The sequence below is a fragment of the Conger conger genome, chromosome 16 (genome assembly GCF_963514075.1).
Source record: "Conger conger chromosome 16, fConCon1.1, whole genome shotgun sequence".
NCBI lineage: Eukaryota > Metazoa > Chordata > Actinopteri > Anguilliformes > Congridae > Conger > Conger conger.
This window is the reverse complement of record NC_083775.1, coordinates 36,987,147-37,007,966: the sequence shown is the minus strand read 5'-3', so window position 1 is coordinate 37,007,966 and position 20,820 is coordinate 36,987,147. Positions and strand designations below refer to the sequence as shown.

General features: G+C 39.6%; 36 non-coding genes across 36 annotated transcripts; all 36 read right to left on the bottom strand.

Annotated features, from left to right (window-relative positions):
- Positions 1-209: 209 nt before the first annotated feature.
- LOC133115549 (small nucleolar RNA U3) lies at positions 210-424 on the bottom strand. The gene has a single exon (XR_009705728.1). It is a non-coding gene; the product is annotated as a small nucleolar RNA U3 (small nucleolar RNA).
- Positions 425-785: 361 nt separating this feature from the next.
- Positions 786-1,000, bottom strand: LOC133115530 (small nucleolar RNA U3). Its single transcript, XR_009705709.1, has one exon. It is a non-coding gene; the product is annotated as a small nucleolar RNA U3 (small nucleolar RNA).
- A 360-nt stretch (positions 1,001-1,360) lies between these two features.
- On the bottom strand, positions 1,361-1,575 carry LOC133115566 (small nucleolar RNA U3). The gene has a single exon (XR_009705744.1). It is a non-coding gene; the product is annotated as a small nucleolar RNA U3 (small nucleolar RNA).
- Positions 1,576-1,937: 362 nt separating this feature from the next.
- LOC133115588 (small nucleolar RNA U3) lies at positions 1,938-2,143 on the bottom strand. The gene has a single exon (XR_009705765.1). It is a non-coding gene; the product is annotated as a small nucleolar RNA U3 (small nucleolar RNA).
- A 361-nt stretch (positions 2,144-2,504) lies between these two features.
- On the bottom strand, positions 2,505-2,719 carry LOC133115540 (small nucleolar RNA U3). Its single transcript, XR_009705719.1, has one exon. It is a non-coding gene; the product is annotated as a small nucleolar RNA U3 (small nucleolar RNA).
- A 361-nt stretch (positions 2,720-3,080) lies between these two features.
- LOC133115572 (small nucleolar RNA U3) lies at positions 3,081-3,295 on the bottom strand. The gene has a single exon (XR_009705749.1). It is a non-coding gene; the product is annotated as a small nucleolar RNA U3 (small nucleolar RNA).
- A 361-nt stretch (positions 3,296-3,656) lies between these two features.
- Positions 3,657-3,871, bottom strand: LOC133115562 (small nucleolar RNA U3). Its single transcript, XR_009705740.1, has one exon. It is a non-coding gene; the product is annotated as a small nucleolar RNA U3 (small nucleolar RNA).
- Positions 3,872-4,232: 361 nt separating this feature from the next.
- Positions 4,233-4,447, bottom strand: LOC133115492 (small nucleolar RNA U3). Its single transcript, XR_009705672.1, has one exon. It is a non-coding gene; the product is annotated as a small nucleolar RNA U3 (small nucleolar RNA).
- A 361-nt stretch (positions 4,448-4,808) lies between these two features.
- Positions 4,809-5,023, bottom strand: LOC133115556 (small nucleolar RNA U3). The gene has a single exon (XR_009705734.1). It is a non-coding gene; the product is annotated as a small nucleolar RNA U3 (small nucleolar RNA).
- Positions 5,024-5,383: 360 nt separating this feature from the next.
- Positions 5,384-5,598, bottom strand: LOC133115528 (small nucleolar RNA U3). The gene has a single exon (XR_009705707.1). It is a non-coding gene; the product is annotated as a small nucleolar RNA U3 (small nucleolar RNA).
- Positions 5,599-5,959: 361 nt separating this feature from the next.
- On the bottom strand, positions 5,960-6,174 carry LOC133115534 (small nucleolar RNA U3). Its single transcript, XR_009705713.1, has one exon. It is a non-coding gene; the product is annotated as a small nucleolar RNA U3 (small nucleolar RNA).
- Positions 6,175-6,536: 362 nt separating this feature from the next.
- On the bottom strand, positions 6,537-6,751 carry LOC133115518 (small nucleolar RNA U3). Its single transcript, XR_009705698.1, has one exon. It is a non-coding gene; the product is annotated as a small nucleolar RNA U3 (small nucleolar RNA).
- Positions 6,752-7,112: 361 nt separating this feature from the next.
- On the bottom strand, positions 7,113-7,327 carry LOC133115548 (small nucleolar RNA U3). Its single transcript, XR_009705727.1, has one exon. It is a non-coding gene; the product is annotated as a small nucleolar RNA U3 (small nucleolar RNA).
- A 361-nt stretch (positions 7,328-7,688) lies between these two features.
- LOC133115472 (small nucleolar RNA U3) lies at positions 7,689-7,903 on the bottom strand. Its single transcript, XR_009705654.1, has one exon. It is a non-coding gene; the product is annotated as a small nucleolar RNA U3 (small nucleolar RNA).
- A 361-nt stretch (positions 7,904-8,264) lies between these two features.
- LOC133115551 (small nucleolar RNA U3) lies at positions 8,265-8,479 on the bottom strand. Its single transcript, XR_009705730.1, has one exon. It is a non-coding gene; the product is annotated as a small nucleolar RNA U3 (small nucleolar RNA).
- A 361-nt stretch (positions 8,480-8,840) lies between these two features.
- Positions 8,841-9,055, bottom strand: LOC133115565 (small nucleolar RNA U3). The gene has a single exon (XR_009705743.1). It is a non-coding gene; the product is annotated as a small nucleolar RNA U3 (small nucleolar RNA).
- A 361-nt stretch (positions 9,056-9,416) lies between these two features.
- LOC133115535 (small nucleolar RNA U3) lies at positions 9,417-9,631 on the bottom strand. The gene has a single exon (XR_009705714.1). It is a non-coding gene; the product is annotated as a small nucleolar RNA U3 (small nucleolar RNA).
- A 361-nt stretch (positions 9,632-9,992) lies between these two features.
- Positions 9,993-10,207, bottom strand: LOC133115487 (small nucleolar RNA U3). Its single transcript, XR_009705668.1, has one exon. It is a non-coding gene; the product is annotated as a small nucleolar RNA U3 (small nucleolar RNA).
- A 361-nt stretch (positions 10,208-10,568) lies between these two features.
- On the bottom strand, positions 10,569-10,783 carry LOC133115523 (small nucleolar RNA U3). The gene has a single exon (XR_009705703.1). It is a non-coding gene; the product is annotated as a small nucleolar RNA U3 (small nucleolar RNA).
- A 361-nt stretch (positions 10,784-11,144) lies between these two features.
- LOC133115564 (small nucleolar RNA U3) lies at positions 11,145-11,359 on the bottom strand. Its single transcript, XR_009705742.1, has one exon. It is a non-coding gene; the product is annotated as a small nucleolar RNA U3 (small nucleolar RNA).
- Positions 11,360-11,720: 361 nt separating this feature from the next.
- On the bottom strand, positions 11,721-11,935 carry LOC133115486 (small nucleolar RNA U3). Its single transcript, XR_009705667.1, has one exon. It is a non-coding gene; the product is annotated as a small nucleolar RNA U3 (small nucleolar RNA).
- Positions 11,936-12,296: 361 nt separating this feature from the next.
- On the bottom strand, positions 12,297-12,511 carry LOC133115522 (small nucleolar RNA U3). The gene has a single exon (XR_009705702.1). It is a non-coding gene; the product is annotated as a small nucleolar RNA U3 (small nucleolar RNA).
- A 361-nt stretch (positions 12,512-12,872) lies between these two features.
- LOC133115550 (small nucleolar RNA U3) lies at positions 12,873-13,087 on the bottom strand. Its single transcript, XR_009705729.1, has one exon. It is a non-coding gene; the product is annotated as a small nucleolar RNA U3 (small nucleolar RNA).
- A 361-nt stretch (positions 13,088-13,448) lies between these two features.
- LOC133115563 (small nucleolar RNA U3) lies at positions 13,449-13,663 on the bottom strand. The gene has a single exon (XR_009705741.1). It is a non-coding gene; the product is annotated as a small nucleolar RNA U3 (small nucleolar RNA).
- A 361-nt stretch (positions 13,664-14,024) lies between these two features.
- On the bottom strand, positions 14,025-14,239 carry LOC133115485 (small nucleolar RNA U3). The gene has a single exon (XR_009705666.1). It is a non-coding gene; the product is annotated as a small nucleolar RNA U3 (small nucleolar RNA).
- A 361-nt stretch (positions 14,240-14,600) lies between these two features.
- On the bottom strand, positions 14,601-14,815 carry LOC133115497 (small nucleolar RNA U3). The gene has a single exon (XR_009705677.1). It is a non-coding gene; the product is annotated as a small nucleolar RNA U3 (small nucleolar RNA).
- A 361-nt stretch (positions 14,816-15,176) lies between these two features.
- On the bottom strand, positions 15,177-15,391 carry LOC133115506 (small nucleolar RNA U3). Its single transcript, XR_009705686.1, has one exon. It is a non-coding gene; the product is annotated as a small nucleolar RNA U3 (small nucleolar RNA).
- Positions 15,392-15,752: 361 nt separating this feature from the next.
- LOC133115495 (small nucleolar RNA U3) lies at positions 15,753-15,967 on the bottom strand. Its single transcript, XR_009705675.1, has one exon. It is a non-coding gene; the product is annotated as a small nucleolar RNA U3 (small nucleolar RNA).
- Positions 15,968-16,328: 361 nt separating this feature from the next.
- LOC133115547 (small nucleolar RNA U3) lies at positions 16,329-16,543 on the bottom strand. The gene has a single exon (XR_009705726.1). It is a non-coding gene; the product is annotated as a small nucleolar RNA U3 (small nucleolar RNA).
- Positions 16,544-16,904: 361 nt separating this feature from the next.
- On the bottom strand, positions 16,905-17,119 carry LOC133115496 (small nucleolar RNA U3). Its single transcript, XR_009705676.1, has one exon. It is a non-coding gene; the product is annotated as a small nucleolar RNA U3 (small nucleolar RNA).
- Positions 17,120-17,480: 361 nt separating this feature from the next.
- On the bottom strand, positions 17,481-17,695 carry LOC133115484 (small nucleolar RNA U3). The gene has a single exon (XR_009705665.1). It is a non-coding gene; the product is annotated as a small nucleolar RNA U3 (small nucleolar RNA).
- A 361-nt stretch (positions 17,696-18,056) lies between these two features.
- LOC133115517 (small nucleolar RNA U3) lies at positions 18,057-18,271 on the bottom strand. The gene has a single exon (XR_009705697.1). It is a non-coding gene; the product is annotated as a small nucleolar RNA U3 (small nucleolar RNA).
- Positions 18,272-18,633: 362 nt separating this feature from the next.
- On the bottom strand, positions 18,634-18,848 carry LOC133115479 (small nucleolar RNA U3). Its single transcript, XR_009705660.1, has one exon. It is a non-coding gene; the product is annotated as a small nucleolar RNA U3 (small nucleolar RNA).
- Positions 18,849-19,209: 361 nt separating this feature from the next.
- LOC133115505 (small nucleolar RNA U3) lies at positions 19,210-19,424 on the bottom strand. Its single transcript, XR_009705685.1, has one exon. It is a non-coding gene; the product is annotated as a small nucleolar RNA U3 (small nucleolar RNA).
- A 361-nt stretch (positions 19,425-19,785) lies between these two features.
- On the bottom strand, positions 19,786-20,000 carry LOC133115494 (small nucleolar RNA U3). The gene has a single exon (XR_009705674.1). It is a non-coding gene; the product is annotated as a small nucleolar RNA U3 (small nucleolar RNA).
- A 361-nt stretch (positions 20,001-20,361) lies between these two features.
- LOC133115529 (small nucleolar RNA U3) lies at positions 20,362-20,576 on the bottom strand. Its single transcript, XR_009705708.1, has one exon. It is a non-coding gene; the product is annotated as a small nucleolar RNA U3 (small nucleolar RNA).
- Positions 20,577-20,820: the final 244 nt, after the last annotated feature.

Here is a 20,820-nt window from a genome sequence, read left to right as displayed (position 1 = left end):
TGTTATTCGGCAACTGCAAACTAAAAAATTAAGGCATGCTATAATGAACCCAAAAGGTTTTGGAAATGAGCCAGATGGCCTTTCTCTTTCATTCTAGCAATTATCTCAGGAATCAGAAGCGTAAAAACATAACTTCTTCACCACTGATCAACCAAGACGGTTCCGAAGTTGTCATTTCACAAAAGATGTTTAATTGCAATCATAAACTAACCACTCAGAACACATCCACCTTCCTCCACATTCTCTGCAGAAGCGGAACGGTCATCTATGATAGAGAACTGCTGATTAAAAACCAATATTCTCTATCCGCGTCACGCTCAGAAAGGGATGCACTATCTCGTCATCGTGGGCAGCGAGACCAAACACTTTCAATACGCATTTCTCAGTCACACATTATAGAAATGATCCCTGAAAGTATAGTCTTAACGTCATAGTGGTCATCTTGTGGTTCCCATTAAAGTTGCAAGTGCTTTCATTTACGATTGTTTTGATCACAGGATAAAAAGAGACACCTCATCGCCACAGTAATTTTTTTTCCTAAACGGCGCCCCATGAATGAATTATTTTTAACGCAATGTTATTCGGCAACTGCAAACTAAAAAAATTAAGGCATGCTATAATGAACCCAAAAGGTTTTGGAAATGAGCCAGATGGCCTTTCTCTTTCACTCTAGCAATTATCTCAGGAATCAGAAGCGTAAAAACATAACTTCTTCACCACTGATCAACCAAGACGGTTCCGAAGTTGTCATTTCACAAAATATGTTTAATTGCAATCATAAACTAACCACTCAAAACACATCCACCTTCCTCCACATTCTCTGCAGAAGCGGAACGGTCATCTATGATAGAGAACTGCTGATTAAAAACCAATATTCTCTATCCGCGTCACGCTCAGAAAGGGATGCATTATCTCGTCATCGTGGGCAGCGAGACCAAACACTTTCAAAACGCATTTCTCAGTCACACACTATAGAAATGATCCCTGAAAGTATAATCTTAACGTCACAGTGGTCATCTTGGGGTTCCCATTAAAGTTGCAAGTGCTTTCATTTACGATTGTTTGGATCACAGGATAAAAAGAGACACCTCATCGCCACAGTAATTTTTTTTCCTAAACGGCGCCCCATGAATGAATTATTTTTAACGCAATGTTATTCGGCAACTGCAAACTAAAAAATTAAGGCATGCTATAATGAACCAAAAAGGTTTTGGAAATTAGCCAGATGGCCTTTCTCTTTCATTCTAGCAATTATCTCAGGAATCAGAAGCATAAAAACATAACTTCTTCACCACTGATCAACCAAGACGGTTCCGAAATTGTCATTTCACAAAAGATGTTTAATTGCAATCATAAACTAACCATTCAGAACACATCCACCTTCCTCCACGTTCTCTGCAGAAGCGGAACGGTCATCTATGATAGAGAACTGCTGATTAAAAACCAATATTCTCTATCCGCGTCACGCTCAGAAAAGGATGCATTATCTCGTCATCGTGGGCAGCGAGACCAAACACTTTCAAAACGCATTCCTCAGTCACACATTATAGAAATGATCCCTGAAAGTATAGTCTTAACGTCAAAATGGTAATCTTGTGGTTCCCATTAAAGTTGCAAGTGCTTTCATTTACGATTGTTTGGATCACAGGATAAAAAGAGACACCTCATCGCCACAGTAATTTTTTTTCCTAAACGGCGCCCCATGAATGAATTATTTTTAACGCAATGTTATTCGGCAACTGCAAACTAAAAAAATTAAGGCATGCTATAATGAACCCAAAAGGTTTTGGAAATGAGCCAGATGGCCTTTCTCTTTCATTCTAGCAATTATCTCAGGAATCAGAAGCATAAAAACATATCTTCTTCACCACCTGATCAACCAAGACGGTTCCGAAATTGTCATTTCACAAAAGATGTTTAATTGAAATCATAAACTAACCACTCAGAACACATCCACCTTTCTCCACATTCTCTGCAGAAGCGGAACGGTCATCTATGATAGAGAACTGCTGATTAAAAACCAATATTCTCTATCCGCGTCACGCTCAGAAAGGGATGCACTATCTCGTCATCATGACCAAACACTTTCAAAACGCATTCCTCAGTCACACATTATAGAAATGATCCCCGAAAGCATAGTCTTAACGTCACAGTGGTCATCTTGGGGTTCCCATTAAAGTTGCAAGTGCTTTCATTTACGATTGTTTTGATCACAGGATAAAAAGAGACACCTCATCGCCACAGTAATTTTTTTTCCTAAACGGCGCCCCATGAATGAATTATTTTTAACGCAATGTTATTCGGCAACTGCAAACTAAAAAAATTAAGGCATGCTATAATGAACCCAAAAGGTTTTGGAAATGAGCCAGATAGCCTTTCTCTTTCATTCTAGCAATTATCTCAGGAATCAGAAGCGTAAAAACATAACTTCTTCACCACTGATCAACCAAGACGGTTCCGAAGTTGTCATTTCACAAAAGATGTTTAATTGCAATCATAAACTAACCACTCAGAACACATCCACCTTCCTCCACATTCTCTGCAGAAGCGGAACGGTCATCTATGATAGAAAACTGCTGATTAAAAACCAATATTCTCTATCCGCGTCACGCTCAGAAAGGGATGCACTATCTCGTCATCGTGGGCAGCGAGACCAAACACTTTCAAAACGCATTCCTCAGTCACACACTATAGAAAGGATCCCTGAAAGTATAGTCTTAACGTCACAGTGGTCATCTTGGGGTTCCCATTAAAGTTGCAAGTGCTTTCATTTACGATTGTTTTGATCACAGGATAAAAAGAGACACCTCATCGCCACAGTAATTTTTTTTCCTTAACGGCGCCCCATGAATGAATTATTTTTAACGCAATGTTATTCGGCAACTGCAAACTAAAAAATTAAGGCATGCTATAATGAACCCAAAAGGTTTTGGAAATGAGCCAGATGGCCTTTCTCTTTCATTCTAGCAATTATCTCAGGAATCAGAAGCATAAAAACATATCTTCTTCACCACCTGATCAACCAAGACGGTTCCGAAGTTGTCATTTCACAAAAGATGTTTAATTGCAATCATAAACTAACCACTCAGAACACATCCACCTTCCTCCACATTCTCTGCAGAAGCGGAACGGTCATCTATGATAGAGAACTGCTGATTAAAAACCAATATTCTCTATCCGCGTCACGCTCAGAAAAGGTTGCATAATCTCGTCATCGTGGGCAGCGAGACAAAACACTTTCAAAACGCATTCTTCAGTCCCACATTATAGAAATGATCCCTGAAAGTATAGTCTTAACGTCAAAATGGTAATCTTGTGGTTCCCATTAAAGTTGCAAGTGCTTTCATTTACGATTGTTTTGATCACAGGATAAAAAGAGACACCTCATCGCCACAGTAATTTTTTTTCCTTAACGGCGCCCCATGAATGAATTATTTTTAACGCAATGTTATTCGGCAACTGCAAACTAAAAAATTAAGGCATGCTATAATGAACCCAAAAGGTTTTGGAAATGAGCCAGATGGCCATTCTCTTTCATTCTAGCAATTATCTCAGGAATCAGAAGCATAAAAACATATCTTCTTCACCACCTGATCAACCAAGACGGTTCCGAAGTTGTCATTTCACAAAAGATGTTTAATTGCAATCATAAACTAACCACTCAGAACACATCCACCTTCCTCCACATTCTCTGCAGAAGCGGAACGGTCATCTATGATAGAGAACTGCTGATTAAAAACCAATATTCTCTATCCGCGTCACGCTCAGAAAAGGTTGCATTATCTCGTCATCGTGGGCAGCGAGACAAAACACTTTCAAAACGCATTCTTCAGTCACACATTATAGAAATGATCCCTGAAAGTATAGTCTTAACGTCAAAATGGTAATCTTGTGGTTCCCATTAAAGTTGCAAGTGCTTTCATTTACGATTGTTTTGATCACAGGATAAAAAGAGACACCTCATCGCCACAGTAATTTTTTTTCGTAAACGGCGCCCCATGAATGAATTATTTTTAACGCAATGTTATTCGGCAACTGCAAACTAAAAAAATTAAGGCATGCTATAATGAACCCAAAAGGTTTTGGAAATGAGCCAGATGGCCTTTCTCTTTCACTCTAGCAATTATCTCAGGAATCAGAAGCGTAAAAACATAACTTCTTCACCACTGATCAACCAAGACGGTTCCGAAGTTGTCATTTCACAAAATATGTTTAATTGCAATCATAAACTAACCACTCAGAACACATCCACCTTCCTCCACATTCTCTGCAGAAGCGGAACGGTCATCTATGATAGAGAACTGCTGATTAAAAACCAATATTCTCTATCCGCGTCACGCTCAGAAAAGGATGCATTATCTCGTCATCGTGGGCAGCGAGACCAAACACTTTCAAAACGCATTCCTCAGTCACACACTATAGAAATGATCCCTGAAAGTATAGTCTTAACGTAAAAATGGTAATCTTGTGGTTCCCATTAAAGTTGCAAGTGCTTTCATTTACGATTGTTTTGATCACAGGATAAAAAGAGACACCTCATCGCCACAGTAATTTTTTTTCCTAAACGGCGCCCCATGAATGAATTATTTTTAACGCAATGTTATTCGGCAACTGCAAACTAAAAAAATTAAGGCATGCTATAATGAACCCAAAAGGTTTTGGAAATGAGCCAGATGGCCTTTCTCTTTCATTCTAGCAATTATCTCAGGAATCAGAAGCGTAAAAACATAACTTCTTCACCACTAATCAACCAAGACGGTTCCGAAGTTGTCATTTCACAAAAGATGTTTAATTGCAATCATAAACTAACCACTCAGAACACATCCACCTTCCTCCACATTCTCTGCAGAAGCGGAACGGTCATCTATGATAGAGAACTGCTGATTAAAAACCAATATTCTCTATCCGCGTCACGCTCAGAAAGGAATGCACTATCTCGTCATCGTGGGCAGCGAGACCAAACACTTTCAATACGCATTTCTCAGTCACACATTATAGAAATGATCCCTGAAAGTATAGTCTTAACGTCACAGTGGTCATCTTGGGGTTCTCATTAAAGTTGCAAGTGCTTTCATTTACGATTGTTTGGATCACAGGATAAAAAGAGACACCTCATCGCCACAGTAATTTTTTTTCCTAAACGGCGCCCCATGAATGAATTATTTTTAACGCAATGTTATTCGGCAACTGCAAACTAAAAAATTAAGGCATGCTATAATGAACCCAAAAGGTTTTGGAAATTAGCCAGATGGCCTTTCTCTTTCATTCTAGCAATTATCTCAGGAATCAGAAGCATAAAAACATAACTTCTTCACCACTGATCAACCAAGACGGTTCCGAAATTGTCATTTCACAAAAGATGTTTAATTGCAATCATAAACTAACCACTCAGAACACATCCACCTTCCTCCACGTTCTCTGCAGAAGCGGAACGGTCATCTATGATAAAGAACTGCTGATTAAAAACCAATATTCTCTATCCGCGTCACGCTCAGAAAAGGATGCATTAGCTCGTCATCGTGGGCAGCGAGACCAAACACTTTCAAAACGCATTCTTCAGTCACACATTATAGAAATGATCCCTGAAAGTATAGTCTTAACGTCAAAATGGTAATCTTGTGGTTCCCATTAAAGTTGCAAGTGCTTTCATTTACGATTGTTTTGATCACAGGATAAAAAGAGACACCTCATCGCCACAGTAATTTTTTTTCCTAAACGGCGCCCCATGAATGAATTATTTTTAACGCAATGTTATTCGGCAACTGCAAACTAAAAAAATTAAGGCATGCTATAATGAACCCAAAAGGTTTTGGAAATGAGCCAGATGGCCTTTCTCTTTCACTCTAGCAATTATCTCAGGAATCAGAAGCGTAAAAACATAACTTCTTCACCACTGATCAACCAAGACGGTTCCGAAGTTGTCATTTCACAAAATATGTTTAATTGCAATCATAAACTAACCACTCAGAACACATCCACCTTCCTCCACATTCTCTGCAGAAGCGGAACGGTCATCTATGATAGAGAACTGCTGATTAAAAACCAATATTCTCTATCCGCATCACGCTCAGAAAGGGATGCATTATCTCGTCATCGTGGGCAGCGAGACCAAACACTTTCAAAACGCATTTCTCAGTCACACACTATAGAAACGATCCCTGAAAGTATAATCTTAACGTCACAGTGGTCATCTTGGGGTTCCCATTAAAGTTGCAAGTGCTTTCATTTACGATTGTTTGGATCACAGGATAAAAAGAGACACCTCATCGCCACAGTAATTTTTTTTCCTAAACGGCGCCCCATGAATGAATTATTTTTAACGCAATGTTATTCGGCAACTGCAAACTAAAAAAATTAAGGCATGCTATAATGAACCCAAAAGGTTTTGGAAATGAGCCAGATGGCCTTTCTCTTTCATTCTAGCAATTATCTCAGGAATCAGAAGCATAAAAACATATCTTCTTCACCACCTGATCAACCAAGACGGTTCCGAAGTTGTCATTTCACAAAAGATGTTTAATTGCAATCATAAACTAACCACTCAGAACACATCCACCTTCCTCCACATTCTCTGCAGAAGCGGAACGGTCATCTATGATAGAGAACTGCTGATCAAAAACCAATATTCTCTATCCGCGTCACGCTCAGAAAGGGATGCACTATCTCGTCATCGTGGGCAGCGAGACCAAACACTTTCAAAACGCATTTCTCAGTCACACACTATAGAAATGATCCCTGAAAGTATAATCTTAACGTCACGGTGGTCATCTTGGGGTTCCCATTAAAGTTGCAAGTGCTTTCATTTACGATTGTTTTGATCACAGGATAAAAAGAGACACCTCATCGCCACAGTAATTTTTTTTCCTAAACGGCGCCCCATGAATGAATTATTTTTAACGCAATGTTATTCGGCAACTGCAAACTAAAAAAATTAAGGCATGCTATAATGAACCCAAAAGGTTTTGGAAATGAGCCAGATGGCCTTTCTCTTTCATTCTAGCAATTATCTCAGGAATCAGAAGCGTAAAAACATAACTTCTTCACCACTGATCAACCAAGACGGTTCCGAAGTTGTCATTTCAAAAAAGATGTTTAATTGCAATCATAAACTAACCACTCAGAACACATCCACCTTCCTCCACATTCTCTGCAGAAGCGGAACGGTCATCTATGATAGAGAACTGCTGATTAAAAACCAATATTCTCTATCCGCGTCACGCTCAGAAAGGGATGCAGTATCTCGTCATCGTGGGCAGCGAGACCAAACACTTTCAAAACGCATTTCTCAGTCACACATTATAGAAATGACCCCTGAAAGTATAGTCTTAACGTCACAGTGGTCATCTTGGGGTTCCCATTAAAGTTGCAAGTGCTTTCATTTACGATTGTTTGGATCACAGGATAAAAAGAGACACCTCATCGCCACAGTAATTTATTTTCCTAAACGGCGCCCCATGAATGAATTATTTTTAACGCAATGTTATTCGGCAACTGCAAACTAAAAAAATTAAGGCATGCTATAATGAACCCAAAAGCTTTTGGAAATGAGCCAGATGGCCTTTCTCTTTCATTCTAGCAATTATCTCAGGAATCAGAAGCGTCAAAACATAGCTGCTTCACCACTGATCAACCAAGACGGTTCCGAAGTTGTCATTTCACAAAAGATGTTTAATTGCAATCATAAACTAACCACTCAGAACACATCCACCTTCCTCCACATTCTCTGCAGAAGCGGAACGGTCATCTATGATAGAGAACTGCTGATTAAAAACCAATATTCTCTATCCGCGTCACGCTCAAAAAAGGATGCACAATCTCGTCATCGTGGGCAGCGAGACCAAACATTTTCAAAACGCATTCCTCAGTCACACACTATAGAAATGATCCCTGAAAGTATAGTCTTAACGTCACAGTGGTCATCTTGGGGTTCCCATTAAAGTTGCAAGTGCTTTCATTTACGATTGTTTTGATCACAGGATAAAAAGAGACACCTCATCGCCACAGTAATTTTTTTTCCTAAACGGCGCCCCATGAATGAATTATTTTTAACGCAATGTTATTCGGCAACTGCAAACTAAAAAAATTAAGGCATGCTATAATGAACCCAAAAGGTTTTGGAAATGAGCCAGATGGCCTTTCTCTTTCATTCTAGCAATTATCTCAGGAATCAGAAGCGTAAAAACATAACTTCTTCACCACTGATCAACCAAGACGGTTCCGAAGTTGTCATTTCACAAAAGATGTTTAATTGCAATCATAAACTAACCACTCAGAACACATCCACCTTCCTCCACATTCTCTGCAGAAGCGGAACGGTCATCTATGATAGAGAACTGCTGATTAAAAACCAATATTCTCTATCCGCGTCACGCTCAGAAAGGGATGCACTATCTCGTCATCGTGGGCAGCGAGACCAAACACTTTCAAAACGCATTTCTCAGTCACACATTATAGAAATGATCCCTGAAAGTATAGTCTTAACGTCACAGTGGTCATCTTGGGGTTCCCATTAAAGTTGCAAGTGCTTTCATTTACGATTGTTTGGATCACAGGATAAAAAGAGACACCTCATCGCCACAGTAATTTTTTTTCCTAAACGGCGCCCCATGAATGAATTATTTTTAACGCAATGTTATTCGGCAACTGCAAACTAAAAAAATTAAGGCATGCTATAATGAACCCAAAAGGTTTTGGAAATGAGCCAGATGGCCTTTCTCTTTCATTCTAGCAATTATCTCAGGAATCAGAAGCGTCAAAACATAACTTCTTCACCACTGATCAACCAAGACGGTTCCGAAGTTGTCATTTCAAAAAATATGTTTAATTGCAATCATAAACTAACCACTCAGAACACATCCACCTTCCTCCACATTCTCTGCAGAAGCGGAACGGTCATCTATGATAGAGAACTGCTGATTAAAAACCAATATTCTCTAGCCGCGTCACGCTCAGAAAGGGATGCACTATCTCGTCATCGTGGGCAGCGAGACCAAACACTTTCAAAACGCATTTCTCAGTCACACATTATAGAAATGATCCCTGAAAGTATAGTCTTAACGTCACAGTGGTCATCTTGGGGTTCCCATTAAAGTTGCAAGTGCTTTCATTTACGATTGTTTGGATCACAGGATAAAAAGAGACACCTCATCGCCACAGTAATTTTTTTTCCTAAACGGCGCCCCATGAATGAATTATTTTTAACGCAATGTTATTCGGCAACTGCAAACTAAAAAATTAAGGCATGCTATAATGAACCCAAAAGGTTTTGGATACGAGCGAGATGGCCTTTCTCTTTCATTCTAGCAATTATCTCAGGAATCAGAAGCATAAAAACATATCTTCTTCACCACCTGATCAACCAAGACGGTTCCGAAGTTGTCATTTCACAAAAGATGTTTAATTGCAATCATAAACTAACCACTCAGAACACATCCACCTTCCTCCACATTCTCTGCAGAAGCGGAACGGTCATCTATGATAGAGAACTGCTGATTAAAAACCAATGTTCTCTATCCGCGTCACGCTCAGAAAGGGATGCACAATCTCGTCATCGTGGGCAGCGAGACCAAACATTTTCAAAACGCATTCCTCAGTCACACACTATAGAAATGATCCCTGAAAATATAGTCTTAACGTCAAAATGGTAATCTTGTGGTTCCCATTAAAGTTGCAAGTGCTTTCATTTACGATTGTTTTGATCACAGGATAAAAAGAGACACCTCATCGCCACAGTAATTTTTTTTCCTAAACGGCGCCCCATGAATGAATTATTTTTAACGCAATGTTATTCGGCAACTGCAAACTAAAAAAATTAAGGCATGCTATAATGAACCCAAAAGGTTTTGGAAATGAGCCAGATGGCCTTTCTCTTTCACTCTAGCAATTATCTCAGGAATCAGAAGCGTAAAAACATAACTTCTTCACCACTGATCAACCAAGACGGTTCCGAAGTTGTCATTTCACAAAAGATGTTTAATTGCAATCATAAACTAACCACTCAGAACACATCCACCTTCCTCCACATTCTCTGCAGAAGCGGAACGGTCATCTATGATAGAGAACTGCTGATTAAAAACCAATATTCTCTATCCGCGTCACGCTCAGAAAGGGATGCACTATCTCATCATCGTGGGCAGCGAGACCAAACACTTTCAAAACGCATTCCTCAGTCACACACTATAGAAATGATCCCTGAAAGTATAGTCTTAACGTCACAGTGGTCATCTTGGGGTTCCCATTAAAGTTGCAAGTGCTTTCATTTACGATTGTTTGGATCACAGGATAAAAAGAGACACCTCATCGCCACAGTAATTTTTTTTCCTAAACGGCGCCCCATGAATGAATTATTTTTAACGCAATGTTATTCGGCAACTGCAAACTAAAAAAATTAAGGCATGCTATAATGAACCCAAAAGGTTTTGGAAATGAGCCAGATGGCCTTTCTCTTTCACTCTAGCAATTATCTCAGGAATCAGAAGCGTAAAAACATAACTTCTTCACCACTGATCAACCAAGACGGTTCCGAAGTTGTCATTTCAAAAAATATGTTTAATTGCAATCATAAACTAACCACTCAGAACACATCCACCTTCCTCCACATTCTCTGCAGAAGCGGAACGGTCATCTATGATAGAGAACTGCTGATTAAAAACCAATATTCTCTAGCCGCGTCACGCTCAGAAAGGGATGCACTATCTCATCATCGTGGGCAGCGAGACCAAACACTTTCAAAACGCATTCCTCAGTCACACACTATAGAAATGATCCCTGAAAGTATAGTCTTAACGTCACAGTGGTCATCTTGGGGTTCCCATTAAAGTTGCAAGTGCTTTCATTTACGATTGTTTGGATCACAGGATAAAAAGAGACACCTCATCGCCACAGTAATTTTTTTTCCTAAACGGCGCCCCATGAATGAATTATTTTTAACGCAATGTTATTCGGCAACTGCAAACTAAAAAAATTAAGGCATGCTATAATGAACCCAAAAGGTTTTGGAAATGAGCCAGATGGCCTTTCTCTTTCATTCTAGCAATTATCTCAGGAATCAGAAGCGTCAAAACATAACTTCTTCACCACTGATCAACCAAGACGGTTCCGAAGTTGTCATTTCAAAAAATATGTTTAATTGCAATCATAAACTAACCACTCAGAACACATCCACCTTCCTCCACATTCTCTGCAGAAGCGGAACGGTCATCTATGATAGAGAACTGCTGATTAAAAACCAATATTCTCTAGCCGCGTCACGCTCAGAAAGGGATGCACTATCTCGTCATCGTGGGCAGCGAGACCAAACACTTTCAAAACGCATTTCTCAGTCACACATTATAGAAATGATCCCTGAAAGTATAGTCTTAACGTCACAGTGGTCATCTTGGGGTTCCCATTAAAGTTGCAAGTGCTTTCATTTACGATTGTTTGGATCACAGGATAAAAAGAGACACCTCATCGCCACAGTAATTTTTTTTCCTAAACGGCGCCCCATGAATGAATTATTTTTAACGCAATGTTATTCGGCAACTGCAAACTAAAAAATTAAGGCATGCTATAATGAACCCAAAAGGTTTTGGATACGAGCGAGATGGCCTTTCTCTTTCATTCTAGCAATTATCTCAGGAATCAGAAGCATAAAAACATATCTTCTTCACCACCTGATCAACCAAGACGGTTCCGAAGTTGTCATTTCACAAAAGATGTTTAATTGCAATCATAAACTAACCACTCAGAACACATCCACCTTCCTCCACATTCTCTGCAGAAGCGGAACGGTCATCTATGATAGAGAACTGCTGATTAAAAACCAATATTCTCTATCCGCGTCACGCTCAGAAAGGGATGCACTATCTCATCATCGTGGGCAGCGAGACCAAACACTTTCAAAACGCATTCCTCAGTCACACACTATAGAAATGATCCCTGAAAGTATAGTCTTAACGTCACAGTGGTCATCTTGGGGTTCCCATTAAAGTTGCAAGTGCTTTCATTTACGATTGTTTGGATCACAGGATAAAAAGAGACACCTCATCGCCACAGTAATTTTTTTTCCTAAACGGCGCCCCATGAATGAATTATTTTTAACGCAATGTTATTCGGCAACTGCAAACTAAAAAAATTAAGGCATGCTATAATGAACCCAAAAGGTTTTGGAAATGAGCCAGATGGCCTTTCTCTTTCACTCTAGCAATTATCTCAGGAATCAGAAGCGTAAAAACATAACTTCTTCACCACTGATCAACCAAGACGGTTCCGAAGTTGTCATTTCAAAAAATATGTTTAATTGCAATCATAAACTAACCACTCAGAACACATCCACCTTCCTCCACATTCTCTGCAGAAGCGGAACGGTCATCTATGATAGAGAACTGCTGATTAAAAACCAATATTCTCTAGCCGCGTCACGCTCAGAAAGGGATGCACTATCTCATCATCGTGGGCAGCGAGACCAAACACTTTCAAAACGCATTCCTCAGTCACACACTATAGAAATGATCCCTGAAAGTATAGTCTTAACGTCACAGTGGTCATCTTGGGGTTCCCATTAAAGTTGCAAGTGCTTTCATTTACGATTGTTTGGATCACAGGATAAAAAGAGACACCTCATCGCCACAGTAATTTTTTTTCCTAAACGGCGCCCCATGAATGAATTATTTTTAACGCAATGTTATTCGGCAACTGCAAACTAAAAAAATTAAGGCATGCTATAATGAACCCAAAAGGTTTTGGAAATGAGCCAGATGGCCTTTCTCTTTCATTCTAGCAATTATCTCAGGAATCAGAAGCGTAAAAACATAACTTCTTCACCACTGATCAACCAAGACGGTTCCGAAGTTGTCATTTCACAAAAGATGTTTAATTGCAATCATAAACTAACCACTCAGAACACATCCACCTTCCTCCACATTCTCTGCAGAAGCGGAACGGTCATCTATGATAGAGAACTGCTGATTAAAAACCAATATTCTCTATCCGCGTCACGCTCAGAAAGGGATGCACTATCTCGTCATCGTGGGCAGCGAGACCAAACACTTTCAAAACGCATTTCTCAGTCACACATTATAGAAATGATCCCTGAAAGTATAGTCTTAACGTCACAGTGGTCATCTTGGGGTTCCCATTAAAGTTGCAAGTGCTTTCATTTACGATTGTTTGGATCACAGGATAAAAAGAGACACCTCATCGCCACAGTAATTTTTTTTCCTAAACGGCGCCCCATGAATGAATTATTTTTAACGCAATGTTATTCGGCAACTGCAAACTAAAAAAATTAAGGCATGCTATAATGAACCCAAAAGGTTTTGGAAATGAGCCAGATGGCCTTTCTCTTTCATTCTAGCAATTATCTCAGGAATCAGAAGCGTCAAAACATAACTTCTTCACCACTGATCAACCAAGACGGTTCCGAAGTTGTCATTTCAAAAAATATGTTTAATTGCAATCATAAACTAACCACTCAGAACACATCCACCTTCCTCCACATTCTCTGCAGAAGCGGAACGGTCATCTATGATAGAGAACTGCTGATTAAAAACCAATATTCTCTAGCCGCGTCACGCTCAGAAAGGGATGCACTATCTCGTCATCGTGGGCAGCGAGACCAAACACTTTCAAAACGCATTTCTCAGTCACACATTATAGAAATGATCCCTGAAAGTATAGTCTTAACGTCACAGTGGTCATCTTGGGGTTCCCATTAAAGTTGCAAGTGCTTTCATTTACGATTGTTTGGATCACAGGATAAAAAGAGACACCTCATCGCCACAGTAATTTTTTTTCCTAAACGGCGCCCCATGAATGAATTATTTTTAACGCAATGTTATTCGGCAACTGCAAACTAAAAAATTAAGGCATGCTATAATGAACCCAAAAGGTTTTGGATACGAGCGAGATGGCCTTTCTCTTTCATTCTAGCAATTATCTCAGGAATCAGAAGCATAAAAACATATCTTCTTCACCACCTGATCAACCAAGACGGTTCCGAAGTTGTCATTTCACAAAAGATGTTTAATTGCAATCATAAACTAACCACTCAGAACACATCCACCTTCCTCCACATTCTCTGCAGAAGCGGAACGGTCATCTATGATAGAGAACTGCTGATTAAAAACCAATATTCTCTATCCGCGTCACGCTCAGAAAGGGATGCACTATCTCATCATCGTGGGCAGCGAGACCAAACACTTTCAAAACGCATTCCTCAGTCACACACTATAGAAATGATCCCTGAAAGTATAGTCTTAACGTCACAGTGGTCATCTTGGGGTTCCCATTAAAGTTGCAAGTGCTTTCATTTACGATTGTTTGGATCACAGGATAAAAAGAGACACCTCATCGCCACAGTAATTTTTTTTCCTAAACGGCGCCCCATGAATTAATTATTTTTAACGCAATGTTATTCGGCAACTGCAAACTAAAAAAATTAAGGCATGCTATAATGAACCCAAAAGGTTTTGGAAATGAGCCAGATGGCCTTTCTCTTTCATTCTAGCAATTATCTCAGGAATCAGAAGCGTAAAAACATAACTTCTTCACCACTGATCAACCAAGACGGTTCCGAAGTTGTCATTTCACAAAAGATGTTTAATTGCAATCATAAACTAACCACTCAGAACACATCCACCTTCCTCCACATTCTCTGCAGAAGCGGAACGGTCATCCATGATAGAGAACTGCTGATTAAAAACCAATATTCTCTATCCGCGTCACGCTCAGAAAGGGATGCACTATCTCATCATCGTGGGCAGCGAGACCAAACACTTTCAAAACGCATTCCTCAGTCACACACTATAGAAATGATCCCTGAAAGTATAGTCTTAACGTCACAGTGGTCATCTTGGGGTTCCCATTAAAGTTGCAAGTGCTTTCATTTACGATTGTTTGGATCACAGGATAAAAAGAGACACCTCATCGCCACAGTAATTTTTTTTCCTAAACGGCGCCCCATGAATGAATTATTTTTAACGCAATGTTATTCGGCAACTGCAAACTAAAAAATTAAGGCATGCTATAATGAACCCAAAAGGTTTTGGAAATGAGCCAGATGGCCTTTCTCTTTCATTCTAGCAATTATCTCAAGAATCAGAAGCATAAAAACATATCTTCTTCACCACCTGATCAACCAAGACGGTTCCGAAGTTGTCATTTCACAAAAGATGTTTAATTGAAATCATAAACTAACCACTCAGAACACATCCACCTTCCTCCACATTCTCTGCAGAAGCGGAACGGTCATCTATGATAGAGAACTGCTGATCAAAAACCAATATTCTCTATCCGCGTCACGCTCAGAAAAGGATGCATTATCTCGTCATCGTGGGCAGCGAGACCAAACACTTTCAAAACGCATTTCTCAGTCACACACTATAGAAATGATCCCTGAAAGTATAGTCTTAACGTCACAGTGGTCATCTTGGGGTTCCCATTAAAGTTGCAAGTGCTTTCATTTACGATTGTTTTGATCACAGGATAAAAAGAGACACCTCATCGCCACAGTAATTTTTTTTCCTAAACGGCGCCCCATGAATGAATTATTTTTAACGCAATGTTATTCGGCAACTGCAAACTAAAAAAATTAAGGCATGCTATAATGAACCCAAAAGGTTTTGGAAATGAGCCAGATGGCCTTTCTCTTTCATTCTAGCAATTATCTCAGGAATCAGAAGCGTAAAAACATAACTTCTTCACCACTGATCAACCAAGACGGTTCCGAAGTTGTCATTTCACAAAAGATGTTTAATTGCAATCATAAACTAACCACTCAGAACACATCCACCTTCCTCCACATTCTCTGCAGAAGCGGAACGGTCATCTATGATAGAGAACTGCTGATTAAAAACCAATGTTCTCTATCCGCGTCACGCTCAGAAAGGGATGCACAATCTCGTCATCGTGGGCAGCGAGACCAAACATTTTCAAAACGCATTCCTCAGTCACACACTATAGAAATGATCCCTGAAAGTATAGTCTTAACGTCAAAATGGTAATCTTGTGGTTCCCATTAAAGTTGCAAGTGCTTTCATTTAAGATTGTTTTGATCACAGGATAAAAAGAGACACCTCATCGCCACAGTAATTTTTTTTCCTAAACGGCGCCCCATGAATGAATTATTTTTAACGCAATGTTATTCGGCAACTGCAAACTAAAAAAATTAAGGCATGCTATAATGAACCCAAAAGGTTTTGGAAATGAGCCAGATGGCCTTTCTCTTTCATTCTAGCAATTATCTCAGGAATCAGAAGCGTAAAAACATAACTTCTTCACCACTGATCAACCAAGACGGTTCCGAAGTTGTCATTTCAAAAAAGATGTTTAATTGCAATCATAAACTAACCACTCAGAACACATCCACCTTCCTCCACATTCTCTGCAGAAGCGGAACGGTCATCTATGATAGAGAACTGCTGATTAAAAACCAATATTCTCTATCCGCGTCACGCTCAGAAAGGGATGCACAATCTCGTCATCGTGGGCAGCGAGACCAAACACTTTCAAAACGCATTTCTCAGTCACACATTATAGAAATGATTCCTGAAAGTATAGTCTTAACGTCACAGTGGTCATCTTGGGGTTCCCATTAAAGTTGCAAGTGCTTTCATTTACGATTGTTTGGATCACAGGATAAAAAGAGACACCTCATCGCCACAGTAATTTTTTTTCCTAAACGGCGCCCCATGAATTAATTATTTTTAACGCAATGTTATTCGGCAACTGCAAACTAAAAAAATTAAGGCATGCTATAATGAACCCAAAAGGTTTTGGAAATGAGCCAGATGGCCTTTCTCTTTCACTCTAGCAATTATCTCAGGAATCAGAAGCGTAAAAACATAACTTCTTCACCACTGATCAACCAAGACGGTTCCGAAGTTGTCATTTCACAAAATATGTTTAATTGCAATCATAAACTAACCACTCAGAACACATCCACCTTCCTCCACATTCTCTGCAGAAGCGGAACGGTCATCTATGATAGAGAACTGCTGATTAAAAACCAATATTCTCTATCCGCGTCACGCTCAGAAAGGGATGCACAATCTCGTCATCGTGGGCAGCGAGACCAAACATTTTCAAAACGCATTCCTCAGTCACACACTATAGAAATGATTCCTGAAAGTATAGTCTTAACGTCAAAATGGTAATCTTGTGGTTCCCATTAAAGTTGCAAGTGCTTTCATTTACGATTGTTTTGATCACAGGATAAAAAGAGACACCTCATCGCCACAGTAATTTTTTTTCCTAAACGGCGCCCCATGAATTAATTATTTTTAACGCAATGTTATTCGGCAACTGCAAACTAAAAAAATTAAGGCATGCTATAATGAACCCAAAAGGTTTTGGAAATGAGCCAGATGGCCTTTCTCTTTCACTCTAGCAATTATCTCAGGAATCAGAAGCGTAAAAACATAACTTCTTCACCACTGATCAACCAAGACGGTTCCGAAGTTGTCATTTCACAAAATATGTTTAATTGCAATCATAAACTAACCACTCAGAACACATCCACCTTCCTCCACATTCTCTGCAGAAGCGGAACGGTCATCTATGATAGAGAACTGCTGATTAAAAACCAATATTCTCTATCCGCGTCACGCTCAGAAAGGGATGCACTATCTCATCATCGTGGGCAGCGAGACCAAACACTTTCAAAACGCATTCCTCAGTCACACACTATAGAAATGATCCCTGAAAGTATAGTCTTAACGTCACAGTGGTCATCTTGGGGTTCCCATTAAAGTTGCAAGTGCTTTCATTTACGATTGATTGGATCACAGGATAAAAAGAGACACCTCATCGCCACAGTAATTTTTTTTCCTAAACGGCGCCCCATGAATGAATTATTTTTAACGCAATGTTATTCGGCAACTGCAAACTAAAAAATTAAGGCATGCTATAATGAACCCAAAAGGTTTTGGAAATGAGCCAGATGGCCTTTCTCTTTCATTCTAGCAATTATCTCAGGAATCAGAAGCATAAAAACATATCTTCTTCACCACCTGATCAACCAAGACGGTTCCGAAGTTGTCATTTCACAAAAGATGTTTAATTGAAATCATAAACTAACCACTCAGAACACATCCACCTTCCTCCACATTCTCTGCAGAAGCGGAACGGTCATCTATGATAGAGAACTGCTGATCAAAAACCAATATTCTCTATCCGCGTCACGCTCAGAAAAGGATGCATTATCTCGTCATCGTGGGCAGCGAGACCAAACACTTTCAAAACGCATTTCTCAGTCACACACTATAGAAATGATCCCTGAAAGTATAATCTTAACGTCACAGTGGTCATCTTGGGGTTCCCATTAAAGTTGCAAGTGCTTTCATTTACGATTGTTTTGATCACAGGATAAAAAGAGACACCTCATCGCCACAGTAATTTTTTTTCCTAAACGGCGCCCCATGAATGAATTATTTTTAACGCAATGTTATTCGGCAACTGCAAACTAAAAAAATTAAGGCATGCTATAATGAACCCAAAAGGTTTTGGAAATGAGCGAGATGGCCTTTCTCTTTCATTCTAGCAATTATCTCAGGAATCAGAAGCATAAAAACATATCTTCTTCACCACCTGATCAACCAAGACGGTTCCGAAGTTGTCATTTCACAAAAGATGTTTAATTGCAATCATAAACTAACCACTCAGAACACATCCACCTTCCTCCACATTCTCTGCAGAAGCGGAACGGTCATCTATGATAGAGAACTGCTGATTAAAAACCAATGTTCTCTATCCGCGTCACGCTCAGAAAGGGATGCACTATCTCATCATCGTGGGCAGCGAGACCAAACACTTTCAAAACGCATTCCTCAGTCACACACTATAGAAATGATCCCTGAAAGTATAGTCTTAACGTCAAAATGGTAATCTTGTGGTTCCCATTAAAGTTGCAAGTGCTTTCATTTACGATTGTTTTGATCACAGGATAAAAAGAGACACCTCATCGCCACAGTAATTTTTTTTCCTAAACGGCGCCCCATGAATGAATTATTTTTAACGCAATGTTATTCGGCAACTGCAAACTAAAAAATTAAGGCATGCTATAATGAACCCAAAAGGTTTTGGAAATGAGCCAGATGGCCTTTCTCTTTCACTCTAGCAATTATCTCAGGAATCAGAAGCATAAAAACATATTTTCTTCACCACCTGATCAACCAAGACGGTTCCGAAGTTGTCATTTCACAAAAGATGTTTAATTGAAATCATAAACTAACCACTCAGAACACATCCACCTTCCTCCACATTCTCTGCAGAAGCGGAACGGTCATCTATGATAGAGAACTGCTGATCAAAAACCAATATTCTCTATCCGCGTCACGCTCAGAAAAGGATGCATTATCTCGTCATCGTGGGCAGCGAGACCAAACACTTTCAAAACGCATTTCTCAGTCACACACTATAGAAATGATCCCTGAAAGTATAGTCTTAACGTCACAGTGGTCATCTTGGGGTTCCCATTAAAGTTGCAAGTGCTTTCATTTACGATTGTTTTGATCACAGGATAAAAAGAGACACCTCATCGCCACAGTAATTTTTTTTCCTAAACGGCGCCCCATGAATGAATTATTTTTAACGCAATGTTATTCGGCAACTGCAAACTAAAAAAATTAAGGCATGCTATAATGAACCCAAAAGGTTTTGGAAATGAGCCAGATGGCCTTTCTCTTTCATTCTAGCAATTATCTCAGGAATCAGAAGCGTAAAAACATAACTTCTTCACCACTGATCAACCAAGACGGTTCCGAAGTTGTCATTTCACAAAAGATGTTTAATTGCAATCATAAACTAACCACTCAGAACACATCCACCTTCCTCCACATTCTCTGCAGAAGCGGAACGGTCATCTATGATAGAGAACTGCTGATTAAAAACCAATGTTCTCTATCCGCGTCACGCTCAGAAAGGGATGCACAATCTCGTCATCGTGGGCAGCGAGACCAAACATTTTCAAAACGCATTCCTCAGTCACACACTATAGAAATGATCCCTGAAAGTATAGTCTTAACGTCAAAATGGTAATCTTGTGGTTCCCATTAAAGTTGCAAGTGCTTTCATTTAAGATTGTTTTGATCACAGGATAAAAAGAGACACCTCATCGCCACAGTAATTTTTTTTCCTAAACGGCGCCCCATGAATGAATTATTTTTAACGCAATGTTATTCGGCAACTGCAAACTAAAAAAATTAAGGCATGCTATAATGAACCCAAAAGGTTTTGGAAATGAGCCAGATGGCCTTTCTCTTTCATTCTAGCAATGATCTCAGGAATCAGAAGCATAAAAACATAACTTCTTCACCACTGATCAACCAAGACGGTTCCGAAGTTGTCATTTCACAAAAGATGTTTAATTGCAATCATAAACTAACCACTCAGAACACATCCACCGTCCTCCACATTCTCTGCAGAAGCGGAACGGTCATCTATGATAGAGAACTGCTGATTAAAAACCAATATTCTCTATCCGCGTCACGCTCAGAAAGGGATGCACTATCTCGTCATCGTGGGCAGCGAGACCAAACACTTTCAAAACGCATTCCTCAGTCACACACTATAGAAATGATCCCTGAAAGTATAGTCTTAACGTCTCAATGGTCATCTTGTGGTTCCCATTAATGTTCCAAGTGCTCATTAACGATTATTTTGACCACAGGATAAAAAGCGACACGTTATCGCCACAGTAATATTACTGTGTATTACACAGTAACTGATACGTTACGAAGTACTGGGTCTTAAAGTCCAGCAGATTGTTTATTTTGTCGAACTGGAAAAGTTCGCTAACTATTTAGCTAGCCAGTTAGCTAACTTGCCCGTTCAGGTCCTTAG